This window comes from Rhinoderma darwinii, chromosome 7 (genome assembly GCF_050947455.1).
Source record: "Rhinoderma darwinii isolate aRhiDar2 chromosome 7, aRhiDar2.hap1, whole genome shotgun sequence".
Lineage (NCBI taxonomy): Eukaryota > Metazoa > Chordata > Amphibia > Anura > Rhinodermatidae > Rhinoderma > Rhinoderma darwinii.
In genome coordinates this window covers 50,347,300-50,364,482 of record NC_134693.1, presented here as the reverse complement: position 1 = coordinate 50,364,482, position 17,183 = coordinate 50,347,300, and positions in this window count along the sequence as shown.

Sequence of the window (17,183 nt, the reverse complement as noted above, 5' to 3'; positions counted from 1 at the left end):
CCCCAGACTCTTTGAAGCACTTCATGGACAGTTTAAACATTAACAATCTGAACATCAAACTTACCTATCAGTATCATAAAGATCAGATAGACTTCCTGGATGTTAAATTGTTCAAGGACCAACAAGGGTTTCTACAGACAGACGTTTTCAGAAAATCGACTTCTGTCAACGCATTACTCCATGCGTCGTCTTCCCATCCGACACATATTATAAGAGCTGTACCCATTGGACAATTTCTTAGAATCAAAATAATTTGTTCATCAGAAGAAATTTTTGAAAAACAGGCGTTTGAACTAACAGAACGTTTCTTGAGTCGAGGGTATAGCAAAAGGTGTATTAAAACAGCATATCATCGTGCAAAAACAACCCCAAGGGAGAATCTGCTATTCTCCAAAAAAATACAACAAATCGACCCCCGAGTAAGGTTCACCACAAACTATCACTCAAGATGGCCTCAGATGAACGCTATTTTGAGACAATTCTGGCCCATTCTCCTGGCAGACCCTAACATCGAAAGACATGTCACACAATTCCCATGTGTATCGGCTCGTCGTTCTCGCAATTTGCGAGATCATTTAGTGAGAAGCCACTATCAACCGAAAAATTTAAAATTTCCCTTTGGGACAAAAGGACCAAAATGGGGCTGCACCCCATGTGGACATTGTGTGGCATGTCCAAACATTGACCGGGCCACTACATTTGTTGACGCAAAAGGGGAAAAAACATACAAAATCACGCAACATATTAATTGCTCCACAAAAGCTGTCGTATATTACGCTACATGTCCCTGTCCAAAAATATACATCGGTCTAACGTCTAGAGAATTGAAAGTGAGAGTCAGGGAACACATGCGTGATATTGCTGGGGCAGAGAATATGGACTCTATGGACCAACTTAAACTAAAACCCATAGCCCGTCACTTCAAAACACACCATGCGTGCAATCCAAAAGATTTAAGAGTTAAGGGCATTGATTGCATTAGGATGGGCATTCGAATGGGAGACATTGGCCAAAAGTTGGCTCAATGCGAGTCGAAATGGATTTGGACTCTCAACACCCTTTGTCCACAAGGTTTAAATGAAGTTCTCAGCTTTGCGCCGTTTCTTTGACCTATGGTATCCCCAGCGGTCCCATTTTTAATTGTTCTTAATCTATTTTTAATTGTACTTTTTTGTATCTCTTATATACAGACAGATGAATGGTTGAGGCACCATAGATTTGTATTCCTTCTGGAAAGGTGGAGATGATATATTGGAACACAACCCGTTGAAGACGAACAATAAGGATCAGCTTCTATATTCATTTATTTATCTATTTGTGTATTGTCTTTGGAATATGAATGTAAACATTATTATTATTTATGTAATCACTATCCGTCTACATATTGCATGTAATAGCTGAATAATTGTTCTTATCAACATGTTTGTTTATTAAACACATCTAGTTAATTTGTATATTTATGCACACTTATGCACATATGTATGTTTATGTATCTTTATTTATATCGCTTATATATATATGTTGCACATTTCATTTCACAATATCACTTGGTCACATATATATTTATATTTCATTATTGTTTGACCTCACAATGCATCACACCACGCAACTTTGGGATATAACACCTATGCAATAACTTTTTTATATTTATACACAACAACATACATTTCTTATGTATTTTAGCATCATATTTATATTATATATATATTTTTTATTTTCATTGGTTTTCATCTTTTATTCATTATTTATTTATTTTTTATACATAATTTTTCCATACTTTTATATATGTATGTGTGCATATATATGTATATATATGTTTATGCGTATGTATGTATGTATGTATGTATATATATATATATATTTGTTATCATTTTCATTAATTTTATTCATTTATTTTTACATTTATTTTCATTATTTTTCACTATCATTGTTATAAAATTCTCTTACTTGTATTATGTTTTATTTCACCTGTCAGCAATACAGGTTTGTGTATATATGTATTTATTTGTTTATGATTACACCAGTGTTTTGTACGGCAAATATTTGGATCTATATATCTAGTGATGATCACAGTATATATATGTATATGGAACATCTGTGGCAGATGTAATGCCTATCTTCTTCTTTTTAGTTTTTTGTTATCATTATGTTTATTTACAGTTTTAAACAATATATTAAGAACACCTTGTTATAGGTGAATTTTGATCTATATATAATATGCTGTACTATGTCTCATTGCGATCGGTATTGTTTTTCAATACCTGCTCCATCTATATGTGTCGATATCCTATTTTTAGCCTCATTTTCTATTCTGTCTCATTTTTTTTTTCCATTAACAGCCGTGTATCCCATGTAGGGCGGAGTTTATATACATACTGCATTTTGACAGATGACTAGCCCAGCGCTCACGTCAGGGGGGAGTGTCTCGGGCGTCTTTCGCTCATGTGTCTTTATCTGGAGGGGCGGAGCATGTGCGCCATGTGCGCTCCTGTTCCGTCCTCCCTGATGACGCGGCACCGGAAGTACGTCACGGGTGCGCTCTGTACCTCACGTATGCCGCTCTATAGTGGCTAGTCACATTGATTATCTCTCCGTATGTGCCCTTAATATTTTCATTGGATATTGGCTGTTTAAATACCTTGTTCCGCTGGAGAGACGCCACCCCCGGACGAAGGCATTTCCGCCGAAACGCGCGTCGGGTTTGGTGTCTCTGCAGTTGTAGGAGCAACCACTCATGGGTAAGTCCTTTCTTGGCCTTACATCTGGCCTGTGTTTAGACTCCACAATGTTACATGCAGGCAACCTTGGGCGATAATACATGTGTCACTTGACTTCTGTTATAAATATATGTTCATGATAAAACGCCGGATCTCTGCACTGTACGACACTTTTTGATCTTTGTCTTCCCATATTGCTTCCAACTGCAGGACACTCTCTGCATAGCATGGTTCTATTTTTACTATTCATTATGTGTGTATTTATGTCTTAATAAAGCTTTGTTATCTTTCTATAAATTATCTGAGTGTTAATTGACCTTTGTTTTTAGGTATAACTTATGATATTTTAAGGTCAATACACCAAGCCTTACTTGGTTTCACATCAAACCTTCGTTGTCTGTATCTCAGCCAACAATTGTAGGTTTGTTCCTGAATGTACAAATAAGTCATTTGTTATAAATCATACTGTGTTCCTCACAGATCCAAGTGCTTCAGGATCCATGGACTACAAGGCCAGGGAACGTACTTGGCGCTCCCAAATGGATCAGGTTTTTAACAGCGAATCGGCTATGCATGGTTTTAATGGTCAGGGAAACACAAGTGATTCTCAAAATAAATACAGAAATCTACTTCACCGTAGAATGAAAGTATGGTGGAACAAAGTGTTTCTTGAGAACTACATACAAAGGAAATTAATTCCCAGGGGGTTGAGAGTCCAAATCTTTCCCTCATTCCCAATTGCTGATGATGAGTTTGTTGCGCGGTGGGAAGAGGTCTGTGATACCAGTGCATTCAAATTTATGGAATTGCTCGTGGGATTTGATACCAAACTTCTGGGCGAATTGGATAAAGAAATTGAACAGATACAATCATGCCTGTCTTCCAAAATGACGACAGAGAGGCTGGCGTCGTTCTATCGTGCCCTGGATGAGAATTTTTCAGATTGGGAAAAAGAAATTAGTGATATTAAATCTAAGAAATTTAATAGGGATACGGCCGATTTCGCACAAAAAAGGGTATATAAATGGAGAAGAACACCCAATCCGACCCCTGTTTATCGTTCCTCTTCGGCAACATCATTTTCTTCTCAAAGTGAATCAGAAGATATACCCCGACAACGTCCATATCAACCATATAGCACTAGATCAAAAAGAAAACTCACACAAAAACAAGGTTTCAATAAAAGAAAACCAGTAAGGGAGGAACCATCCAACAGTTTAAAGGTAATTAACCTGTCCTCTCATGTTTTTTCCACATCTGACTTGGAGATTCTTAAGAAGGGGTTAACGTTCTCCCCCTCTGCTAACTTTGATGCTTTTTCTGCTATCAAGGACTTGCATATATTTGGCAGGTCTTTAATATACAGGAAATTTTTCTATAGGCCCGTTTCTGAGGAAACCTTTACCACCATGGAAGAACAACTAACCTTACGTGCCCTGGAAGAGCTTCTTAATGAACAAGACACGGATACAACAGGTAAAATACCTGCACATCTGAAAATAAAGTCCAAACGATTTCCTTCTTTGGCTGTTTGCCCGGCTGTTGATATGTTTGTTAAGTCTGTAAGCAGGGAATTTGAAAAAATAACGAGGAGTGTAAGATGTGACAATCTCACAAATATAGAACGTCAAAGTCTTCGGCAAATTGCCAAAATGGACGACATAGTATTCAAAGCGGCCGACAAAGGTGGCAACATAGTTGTGTGGCCCTGCAAAATGTATGAGGCAGAGGCCTACCGCCAGCTACATAACGCAGAATGCTACAAAAAAATGACCTACAATCCTCTATCTGCTTACAGACTTGACCTTCAGAAACTTCTGAACACAGCGGTACAGAGGAATATCATATCAAAGGACGTAAATATAGCACTTACCGTCTCTGAACCAACTATTCCAACTCTATATCTGTTACCTAAAATCCATAAGAATGCCACAATTCCACCTGGTCGCCCAATTATTTCAGGCAAGGGAAGTCTCACGGAAAAAACATGTCTGTTTATTGATCATCATCTGAAGGACATTGTTAAAAATTTACCATCGTACACTCGCGATACAACAGATCTACTACAAAAGATCAATGGCATCAATATGGAGGATGATATGCTGCTCGTAACCTGTGATGTCGAGTCTCTTTACACGAGCATTCGACACACAGATGGTTTGCGAGCAGTGTCCTATTTTCTATCGATGGAAAATATGGAAACATCTTTTAGAGAATTTCTATTGAGTCTTCTCGAATATATTCTCACGCATAATTTCTTCACCTTCAACGGGTCCTTCTTCCTACAGCTTCAGGGTACAGCAATGGGGGCTGCATGCGCACCCTCATATGCCAACTTGTTCCTGGGGCTGTGGGAGAGGGACCTGTTGGATGGTGGTCAGGATGTCTCTATGGACCAGGTCACATTTTGGGCCAGGTACATAGATGACATCCTGATCATCTGGAGGGGTACCCCAGACTCTTTGAAGCACTTCATGGACAGTTTAAACATTAACAATCTGAACATCAAACTTACCTATCAGTATCATAAAGATCAGATAGACTTCCTGGATGTTAAATTGTTCAAGGACCAACAAGGGTTTCTACAGACAGACGTTTTCAGAAAATCGACTTCTGTCAACGCATTACTCCATGCGTCGTCTTCCCATCCGACACATATTATAAGAGCTGTACCCATTGGACAATTTCTTAGAATCAAAATAATTTGTTCATCAGAAGAAATTTTTGAAAAACAGGCGTTTGAACTAACAGAACGTTTCTTGAGTCGAGGGTATAGCAAAAGGTGTATTAAAACAGCATATCATCGTGCAAAAACAACCCCAAGGGAGAATCTGCTATTCTCCAAAAAAATACAACAAATCGACCCCCGAGTAAGGTTCACCACAAACTATCACTCAAGATTGCCTCAGATGAACGCTATTTTGAGACAATTCTGGCCCATTCTCCTGGCAGACCCTAACATCGAAAGACATGTCACACAATTCCCATGTGTATCGGCTCGTCGTTCTCGCAATTTGCGAGATCATTTAGTGAGAAGCCACTATCAACCGAAAAATTTAAAATTTCCCTTTGGGACAAAAGGACCAAAATGGGGCTGCACCCCATGTGGACATTGTGTGGCATGTCCAAACATTGACCGGGCCACTACATTTGTTGACGCAAAAGGGGAAAAAACATACAAAATCACGCAACATATTAATTGCTCCACAAAAGCTGTCGTATATTACGCTACATGTCCCTGTCCAAAAATATACATCGGTCTAACGTCTAGAGAATTGAAAGTGAGAGTCAGGGAACACATGCGTGATATTGCTGGGGCAGAGAATATGGACTCTATGGACCAACTTAAACTAAAACCCATAGCCCGTCACTTCAAAACACACCATGCGTGCAATCCAAAAGATTTAAGAGTTAAGGGCATTGATTGCATTAGGATGGGCATTCGAATGGGAGACATTGGCCAAAAGTTGGCTCAATGCGAGTCGAAATGGATTTGGACTCTCAACACCCTTTGTCCACAAGGTTTAAATGAAGTTCTCAGCTTTGCGCCGTTTCTTTGACCTATGGTATCCCCAGCGGTCCCATTTTTAATTGTTCTTAATCTATTTTTAATTGTACTTTTTTGTATCTCTTATATACAGACAGATGAATGGTTGAGGCACCATAGATTTGTATTCCTTCTGGAAAGATGGAGATGATATATTGGAACACAACCCGTTGAAGACGAACAATAAGGATCAGCTTCTATATTCATTTATTTATCTATTTGTGTATTGTCTTTGGAATATGAATGTAAACATTATTATTATTTATGTAATCACTATCCGTCTACATATTGCATGTAATAGCTGAATAATTGTTCTTATCAACATGTTTGTTTATTAAACACATCTAGTTAATTTGTATATTTATGCACACTTATGCACATATGTATGTTTATGTATCTTTATTTATATCGCTTATATATATATGTTGCACATTTCATTTCACAATATCACTTGGTCACATATATATTTATATTTCATTATTGTTTGACCTCACAATGCATCACACCACGCAACTTTGGGATATAACACCTATGCAATAACTTTTTTATATTTATACACAACAACATACATTTCTTATGTATTTTAGCATCATATTTATATTATATATATATTTTTTATTTTCATTGGTTTTCATCTTTTATTCATTATTTATTTATTTTTTATACATAATTTTTCCATACTTTTATATATGTATGTGTGTATATATATGTATATATATGTTTATGCGTATGTATGTATGTATATATATATATATATATATTTGTTATCATTTTCATTAATTTTATTCATTTATTTTTACATTTATTTTCATTATTTTTCACTATCATTGTTATAAAATTCTCTTACTTGTATTATGTTTTATTTCACCTGTCAGCAATACAGGTTTGTGTATATATGTATTTATTTGTTTATGATTACACCAGTGTTTTGTACGGCAAATATTTGGATCTATATATCTAGTGATGATCACAGTATATATATGTATATGGAACATCTGTGGCAGATGTAATGCCTATCTTCTTCTTTTTAGTTTTTTGTTATCATTATGTTTATTTACAGTTTTAAACAATATATTAAGAACACCTTGTTATAGGTGAATTTTGATCTATATATAATATGCTGTACTATGTCTCATTGCGATCGGTATTGTTTTTCAATACCTGCTCCATCTATATGTGTCGATATCCTATTTTTAGCCTCATTTTCTATTCTGTCTCATTTTTTTTTTTTCCATTAACAGCCGTGTATCCCATGTAGGGCGGAGTTTATATACATACTGCATTTTGACAGATGACTAGCCCAGCGCTCACGTCAGGGGGGAGTGTCTCGGGCGTCTTTCGCTCATGTGTCTTTATCTGGAGGGGCGGAGCATGTGCGCGATGTGCGCTCCTGTTCCGTCCTCCCTGATGACGCGGCACCGGAAGTACGTCACGGGTGCGCTCTGTACCTCACGTATGCCGCTCTATAGTGGCTAGTCACATTGATTATCTCTCCGTATGTGCCCTTAATATTTTCATTGGATATTGGCTGTTTAAATACCTTGTTCCGCTGGAGAGACGCCACCCCCGGACGAAGGCATTTCCGCCGAAACGCGCGTCGGGTTTGGTGTCTCTGCAGTTGTAGGAGCAACCACTCATGGGTAAGTCCTTTCTTGGCCTTACATCTGGCCTGTGTTTAGACTCCACAATGTTACATGCAGGCAACCTTGGGCGATAATACATGTGTCACTTGACTTCTGTTATAAATATATGTTCATGATAAAACGCCGGATCTCTGCACTGTACGACACTTTTTGATCTTTGTCTTCCCATATTGCTTCCAACTGCAGGACACTCTCTGCATAGCATGGTTCTATTTTTACTATTCATTATGTGTGTATTTATGTCTTAATAAAGCTTTGTTATCTTTCTATAAATTATCTGAGTGTTAATTGACCTTTGTTTATAGGTATATCTTAATTACTATGGTCGCACTCCTCTGCACCCGCTCAAGTTTAGATTTGTTCATATACAGGTGCTCAAAATTGTACACAATATTCTATGTGTAGTCTGACTATTTGTATAGAGGAAAAACTATTTTCTTGTCATTTGAATGTATGTCTCTTGATTCATCCCATAATTGTATTTGCCTTGGCAGCAGCTGCATGGCACTGGTTGCTAAAGTTAAGTTTACTGTCCACCAATCCCCAAGTCTTTTTCAGTGTCCGTTTTCTCTAGTGTTTTACCATGTATTACATGACTGCAGAATTTCTTCCCAGGTACATACGTATAGAGCTTAGTATCATCTGCAAATATTAAATGTATACTTTGTAAGCCCTCAACAAGGTAATTAATAAACATTTTAAGAAGAAGAGGGCCCAATACTGAGCCCTGTGGTACTCCACTAGTAACTGTGACTCAATCTGAGGATGTTCCCTTAATAACCGCCCATCTAACCTGAGGCGAGCCCCTTTATCACATTTGCTATGTGCTAATCCAGTGGAACAGACACTGTCATTATAGAATCCTTAAAGGTTTATTTACATCTCAGACATTCAGGGCATATTCTAAAAGTTTAGTTACACTTTAATTTTGAGTGAAGGTGTCCATAGGAATAAATCAATGTTTTCTGTGTTTTTAAACAACTTTTAAATTTACTTTTATTAAACATTTTTTACGATGCAGTTTCTATGTATACTGTATAAATAGAAGCTGTAACGCTCTGTCTCAGCCGAGTCTAAAGTGACGGCCTGGCTGAAAGCTGGTCGTGCAGGTCTCTGACATACAGAATCCAGCTAATAACAATCAGAATCTAAGTTCATTTATTAGATGGATCATGTGTGTTAAAACACAGGACCTGATCTCAGCTGAGCCGTCAGTTCAACTGAACTGACGGACTCCGCCTAGACAGAACGATATAGCTTCTAAGTATATATCATAAAACGTTAAAAAAAAAATCTAAAAATTGTTTACAAATACATAAAGCATTGATTTATGAAAACAATTCATCTTTCAAAGGTGTACATAGGCTATAAATAGGAGTGGTCCAGTCCTAAGAAGTTGGGAGAAGGCTGAAATAGTGTGAACCGCCGCTACAAGTGTGTCGGCGATTCACAGTATGAGCAGATAAGGAATGAAGGGGAAGCAGCGCTTATACAAGTGCCATGGCCGTTTCAAAACCACCGATCAACAGGGTGCCTGTAGTCAGACCCTCACCGCTCAGATATTGATGGCCTATCCTGAGAAGAGGCCATCAATTTCTTATGACTGGACAACCCATTTAAGGACTTCAGCACAGGTTTTTTTTGCTCAAATGTACTATTTGGTAACCAAGAGACTTCACAATAGACCAGAACAAGGTAAGATAATAAGCCAGGTCACAATGAAGATGAGTTAAGGCCCCTTTACATTGGCCAATTATCGGGCAAACAGGGTAACGATCAGCCGATAAACGAGCAACGTTCAACGGCTGATTGCATTGTTTTAAATGCCTAAACTACTATCGTTGTCGGCATTACATTTCTCGAAATGATAAAAATGTATGGGAACGAGTGATCGAAGTAACGAGTGCTCGTCCCCATACTAGTTGCTTGTGAAAGGAGTAAACGAGCGCAGATCAATGAGCTGTCTCGTTGATCGGCGCTCGTTTACACAGCCCACGTCAGGCCCTGTAATACGACCTTTACTCAATCAAGTGTCACAAAAATGAAGGCTAGAAACAGCATGAAAATGCTACTTTATGCAAAGATCGTACAAACCATACAGGCAGCCAACTGTTATGGGCCTGTGAACGAAGGAGACCCAAGACAGGTTGCTCCATCCTTTCTTGAGTATTACGAACCTGCATAAGACTCCTCAGGGGCCTCCACATTAGCAAATATTGAAAGGGAAATCCCTTTTGTCCTACAAATTATGGAAAGGAGGATAAACAAGAACCAGACTGCCCTGTTACAAGTATGGCATGGTTAAATGAACCAGCACCAGGAGGGGGCCTCATTTTATGCTCTATGTTCCTGTCTGGTGCCAGAGTTGGGGCTATATACTATAGGTATGGATGTCATCTAACTGGCTGAGAGGATAGGTGGCACCAGAAATCATCCTGGGACCCCAAGTCCCCCAAGACTAAGCCTATAGATCACCACTGGATTGCAGCCAGGTTAGTTTTTTTTATATATATATATATATTCTGTTTGAACTCTAATTTTGCATAATGCATCATAGTTTGATCACGGGACCCAATACAGGATCATTAAATCTGCACCTTGAAGTGTTCTGTCCTTATAGTCAACTATTTCATAATAGACCTCCACTGTAACATTAGAAATTTACCCTCAGAATTTCTTCTTAAGGTTTAAATTGCTTGATCTATTGAATGAGTTTACCCTCTGGTTTCCAAACTAATGATGATGTAAGTTATGGGGGTTTTAAAAACCTTGATGTAAATGTATTTTATGCCATATAGTCCATTCCTAAATTTTCCTTTCACTAATTGTTTAATGCCCGGTTTGTATGAGACTTATATTCAGCAGATGATACCTTCATGCCATTAAACTGCATCTTAACACTTCTCCTTAATGTTGCTGGTAAATCTACTCTTCATTAAATGCTCCCACATAACATTCATTTTAATAGCAATACTATCATTCTCCTACATATTCTGCACAGATTTGTCTGTTCCCAATTACATATGAAAAACCAATCAGGGATGGAATTCTGTTTCATTTTTAATGAGCATTCTGACCTGCTTGTCCCTGAACAACACAAAATACTCACAAATACATGTCGCCATATATATGTAAATGAAGAATTTTGCTTTAAACTTTTCATATTGAAATAAAACACTGCAACAATTGAATTTTTTATGGGTTTTATTTTTTAATGTTACGTACTGTATTAGATTATTTTATATACTTTTATGTCTTTCCTCTTTTGGGATTAGGAGATAAAATATTACAAAGTAAAAAAAAAATTTGAGGGAGCCCTATTTCTTTAGGTACCAACATGATGACATTAAAGGTGTGCACTAGGTGTATAGAAATTAAACAAGTCAGCACTGTACGGGCTCCCATCTTAATATGTAATACATATTGTTCAATAATTCGGTCCCTAAGAGCACATTTTGGAAACATCAGCTACCGGGAATGCGTACGGGTACCATAAGTTTCAAAATATTTCTTGCTTCAAAACCAGTCCTCCTTGTCAATAGTACATGGGTGTACTTTTCAATCTCCATTGACTTTTATAGAAAATCACCCTGTAAAGTCGGGTTGTCATAGAAAAGATGGAAAGGATACCAGGAGCTTTACTGTGGCATTTAATGTTTCTTCTAGGTAGAGCACTGAATATTGCCAAAATATCTGTCGCAACTATATGACGGAGCCACATACAATGGTGAAAGTCTGAGGGAAGGAGCCATCACTAAAACAGTGCAAAGGTAGAAATCATGCACTTTAACTTTGAAGATCAATCGCATCTCTTTATTTGCAGACTTCAAACGGGAGACATACACATAGTAGTGGGCCTACGGCTCCGGTTGCTTTCTTAAGGCCTCCTAGGATCAAGCGTGCTCACGCTTAAATGCCCAGACATGCATCAGCAGTAACAATTACAAAATTTATCAATTTAGACAAACATATACAAAATCTATTCTAAAACAGAGTACACATAAACAAATACGTCAAGCGGATGGAACTTATTTAAGAAAAGACGATAGGTCATTCCTATTGTTCAGACCCAAAGGTCCTAGTGCCTCCACTCTAATAATGCAACTAGCTCATTTATAACGTGTTTTTTCTGGCGTTTTTGAAGTCCTATAGAAAAGTCCAGGGAAAAAATTTCAGAAAAAATGCCATACCTAGCGCATGCTGCGTTTTGAAAAAAGAACACTGACCCAAAAAAAAGAACCAAGAGGCCAGAAAAACGCCACAGATATTGTAGTGATTTCATATTTCACTATAGCTTTTCAGCTAACGTCTGGCCGCAGAGTTTTTGGCCAAACAACTCGGGAAAAACTGCAAAAAAAGTGCAGTTTTTCCCAAAAATACTATGTGTAAAGCCACCGTGAAGATGTGGGCGAGGTAGGTAAAGACCATGCGCCCCTCCTACTGTCAAGATGTAAATATTTTTCACGTAAGCCGGCCACACGTACTGCCGTAGAGATAAGTTCACTTCCGTAGTCACTAGATTTGTGGTTTATGTGGAAAATCAAAAATTTCTCAAGGAATTCCCAGACTAACCGGACCCCAGCTGGTACGGTGGTTGATATGCTTGTTTATACTGTGTCGGTTTTTCCTAGCTTTTCTCTGATGCATAGAAACACCTTTTACACTGCAGTCTCTATTTTTAGTTTTCTTTTCATCACCTTTACATGGGATTGAGAATTGATCTCCCAAGATAACGACTGAAGCAACTTACGTGAACATCAAAAAGCGCTGTGTAAATTATAGGTAGCTCAAAATAATGTTGTATTTCTCTTCTAATATTTGCCTAGGATTCTTCAGTCTTACGAAACAACTACTGTATAAATGATAGACGTTCAAAGCCTGAAGATTTGTGAATGTTGCAGGTTCATCTTTGATGAGGCAAAGCTAAAGCTGCTTTTGTATATAAGGGGATTATAGGGATACACAGCAATTCCATAGTATATGTCTATTATCAGAATCAACCCCTTTATAAATAGGAACAGCCCTGTAAACAGAAAGTTTTTTACGCCCGCAAATCACGCACGCTCGTCTGAATGTAGCCTAAGACAACAGAATACAGCCCACCTTTTGCAGAAGTCTGTATTCTCCTAAGGGTATGTTCACACAAGGTAATTACGTCCGTAATTGATGGACGTATTTCGGCCGCAAGTACCGGACCGAACACAGTGCAGGGATCCGGTCTCCTAGCATTATAGTTATGTACGACGCTAGGAGTCCCTGCCTCGCTGCCAGACAACTGTCTCGTACTGAAAACATGATTACTGTAATGACGGGGGTGGGGAAACAGACAAGTGAGCCCTAATCTACCCGCCACTCAGTCCCTGCCTACTTGCAACGACCCGCCCTAGGCGACGGGGTACAACTGGGCGACGGTCCCTACACTCAATAAGTGCACGACAGACAAACAGACAAGTGTACACAGAAGCAAGGGAAAAGGGGCAGTTGCCCACGGCAACACCGTGTGCAACAAGAGTGGTGAACGAGCCGAGTCAAACCAGGAGTGTACGATGTACCAAACGCAGAGCAGGAGAGTAGTGAACAAGCCGAGTCAAACCAGGAGTGTACGAGGTACCAAACGCAGAGCAGGAGAGTAGTCAGTAAGCCAGGGTCAATATGAAGCAGGGTCAAATAGTTCAAGAAGCTGCAGCAGGGCCAGGAAACCACACGAGAAGAATCACAAGCAAGGAGGAACAGGAAAGGCAGGTATAAATAGACAGAGGGCGGGAGTTAGCTCCGTCTGGCCAGGCTGTGATAGACTCTCCCACTCCTAAGCCTGCCATCCTGAGTGGTGGAAGATGGAGTCAGTCTCACAGACATAGAAGCAGGTGCAGACTGATTACCTATGGGCGTATACACAGAAGCTGTGCCTGGCAGATCCTTTACAATTACAGTACGGGACAGTTGTCCGGCATCGAGGCAAAACTTGAATCACCGCTGTCTAATCCGGTTTTGCTTTTCAACGATGGATTGTCTGTAGCAAACATCTCACTTTTCTGTGCTTTAAGCGACCCGTCATGCAACTTAATATTACCTGTGTACGACTAGTCAAGATTTGCATTACCCATCATGGTTTGACTATGATGACATATTTCTTCTGCCACAAGTAGCTGTGAATGTGTGTGGGGTACCAATAGTCACTAGCAGAAAAATATACAGAATAAAAAAGTTATTATTTTATAGCAGAGTCTTCATTGTTCTAGTTATAAGCAGTTTTCAAAGGAGACGTCTATGATGTACTTCTCATTACATTAAACTTTTAACTGTTCTCTTTCCATAGCGTGGACAACCATATGTGATACCTGCGCAGCCTCACAGGGTCCCGGTATGTAAGGGGGGCCATTGTCAATCTAAAAGCCGCCAGTAGCTTGCTACTGTCTATTATATTGTGTGTAAGTCTATTATATTGCTGACAATTACTGCAGCAGAGCCACGTTCACCAGATGAAACAACGCCAAGATGTCATTAGACACATCTCCAAGTAATATTACTATGTATTATTTATGGTTTTACATAGGACATATTTGTCATGATTTATGACTTCATCCCAAATGCAGCTCTGCTACATCTCTACTGTCGGATATATTGATAGTTTGTGTATTCAGAACCATAAACACTGCCGTAATTATATTCATTATTGTTTATTTAAAAGGTTTCTTTACAAATTGGAATGAAAGGGATCAATTAGCATTGTTTATGTTATTAAAACGGATTCTAGGTCCGCACTGCCCTCCCCGGCTCCTTATGGTAAATAACAAGATGTAAATGCTCACGCTGCTATAGAATGCTGCGGATACACATTTATAGAATAATCTCTCCATACCGAAGCTGGTAAACTGGGCAGCAGATGTTACATACACATGGTGGCTATTGCATCTGTTCTGACTCTTGACATCAGACATCATAGGTGAGAAACACTAAAGTGCACAATTACACCATCTTTGGCCCAAGACAGTCCAGACTACCTTACACATATTATCTCCTAATATAAAGTAAATGAAAATACTTTATAAAATATCGTTGATGAGTAGGAGCAATGGGTTAATGCCACAGGGCAGCACCAGGCAAACATATTCTCAGTCACTTCATATTGAAACTAGCAGTAACATACCATTATATTTACAGTAGTCTTTATTCTCACCACGCAGCATACAGAAACATTGTAATATGCTCATAGACCTCTCTGCTTACTCCTTCCTGAGATAACTGGCAGAGGTAAACTACACTTGTATTCCTCTAAAAAGGCACGCGCCAGCGAATTTGATTTCACCAATGCTGCTTTGCCCTATTACAAAAAGAGTTCCAACATAAAAAAAAGGAATGATTTGTCTTACATTCCCTCCAACATCTTGAAATTAAAAATAGGCACAACCAACCCCCAAACCTGCATGAGATACCCACATACAGAATTATATTGAAGGCAGTGGTTAAGAGGCGACTACTTAATTTGAGATGTACTAAGCAGTCAAAGGAGGTACTTTACCTCCCAAATATCTACACTTGGAAGGTCGGGGGTTATTGATCTATATTATGAAAATGTGTATAATGCAACCCCCTACTTAAACGTTTTAAGTGGCTAAAGTAAAGATAAATCAAGTGTGCGGCCAGTGCCTTATACCATCCTAACTCCAGACATGTATGGGTTAATTGCATATGCCTAAAAATCTAACTAATTTCGATAAGGAATATATAAGCCGAAGTCAAAAATAGATGCTGGAGGCAATATGGCTGACAAATGGGGTACCTGTGGCTAGCCATGGCTCGAATGGAGGGAATTGTGGATGTCACTGGAGAACCGTGGCTATCATTGTTACAGGTGTAATGTGGCTGCCACTGGGTAAACTGGGCACTGTAGGACTACCCAACCTCTGCATGACCTTTGTGTGAATGGACCAAAGCACGAGTTATTCACTACTGGTATTTTCTCTTCACAGCACCATTACTGAACATTGTGCAAGTACTGCAGCATCCCAGCTCTCTGCACATCGCTGGTGCACTGCACGGAAGATGCCAAGGAGGCCGTGTCCGTTATATTCTAGGGATCTGTTGGGTCAGACCATAAGGCGTTTTGCTGCCATTACCTTCAAATAAAATATGGCTGATTTCGAATACCTGACAGCATAGTCCAAATTGTTACAGTGGAATGAAAAAAACAACCACATTGTTTAAAAAAAAGAACTAAATAAACTAAAAACTGAAAAGTTGTGCGTGCATATGTATCCTTGTCCTTTGCTATGAAACCCTTAAATGAGGTCTGGTCAAGCTGATTAAATTAAGAAGTCACAAAGCCAGACAAGAGAAGGCTGCCTACCAAAACTCACACTCCGGGCAAAGAAGGCATTAATCGGAGATTCAACAACGACACTAATAATAAAACTGAAGGCGTTTCAAAGATCCATAGAGGGGATGGCGGTATCTATCCATAGGACCACTATAAGCTGCACACTCCACAGAGTGGGACTTTATGGAAGAGTGACCAGAAAAAAAGTCATTACTTAAAGAAAAACATAAGAAAACACATTTTAAATTCAGCATGTGGCAGACGCACCAAACACATGAAAAAAGGTTCTCTGGTCAGATGAGACTAAAATTGAACTTTTTGGCCATCATGGGAAACACTATGTGTGATGCAAACCCAACACTTCCCATCACCCCAAGAACACATCCCACAGTGAAGCATGGTGGGGACATCATGATGTGGGTATGCTTTTCATTGGCAGGCACTGGAAAACTAGTCAGGTTTTCAGTAAATACAGGGCAATTCTTCAGTAAAACCTGTTTCAGTGTGACAGATTTGAGACTAGGACAGAGATTCACCTTCCTTAAAGGGGTTTTCCCATTTACATTTGTATTTGTACACTTATTCTACACTCTCCCACACACTAAAGTTCAAATGTACTTACATTTCAGAAAGTGCCCCCCGATCTTCATTCTCCCCAATAGTCACTTGATTGGTGACATCACATTTTCTCCATCCTCCAGTGCTGTGCCTTATACCAATGAGATGGTCTAGGCGCTAATAGTCCTAGACCAGTATACGGCACCAGTGACGTTATTTTATATGGGTGTCGTCTTTTACTGCGGGGACCGTGCATGCGTGGCTCCCTGTTATTCTTTGTAGCACGCATTAAACGAGGAATGAGCCTAATGCACACTTCTTAGCTATGAAAACACACCCTGGAATCACTGTAAACAAACGGCATGCGACTGTTATGGAATTGCTATGCGAGCGATTCCCAA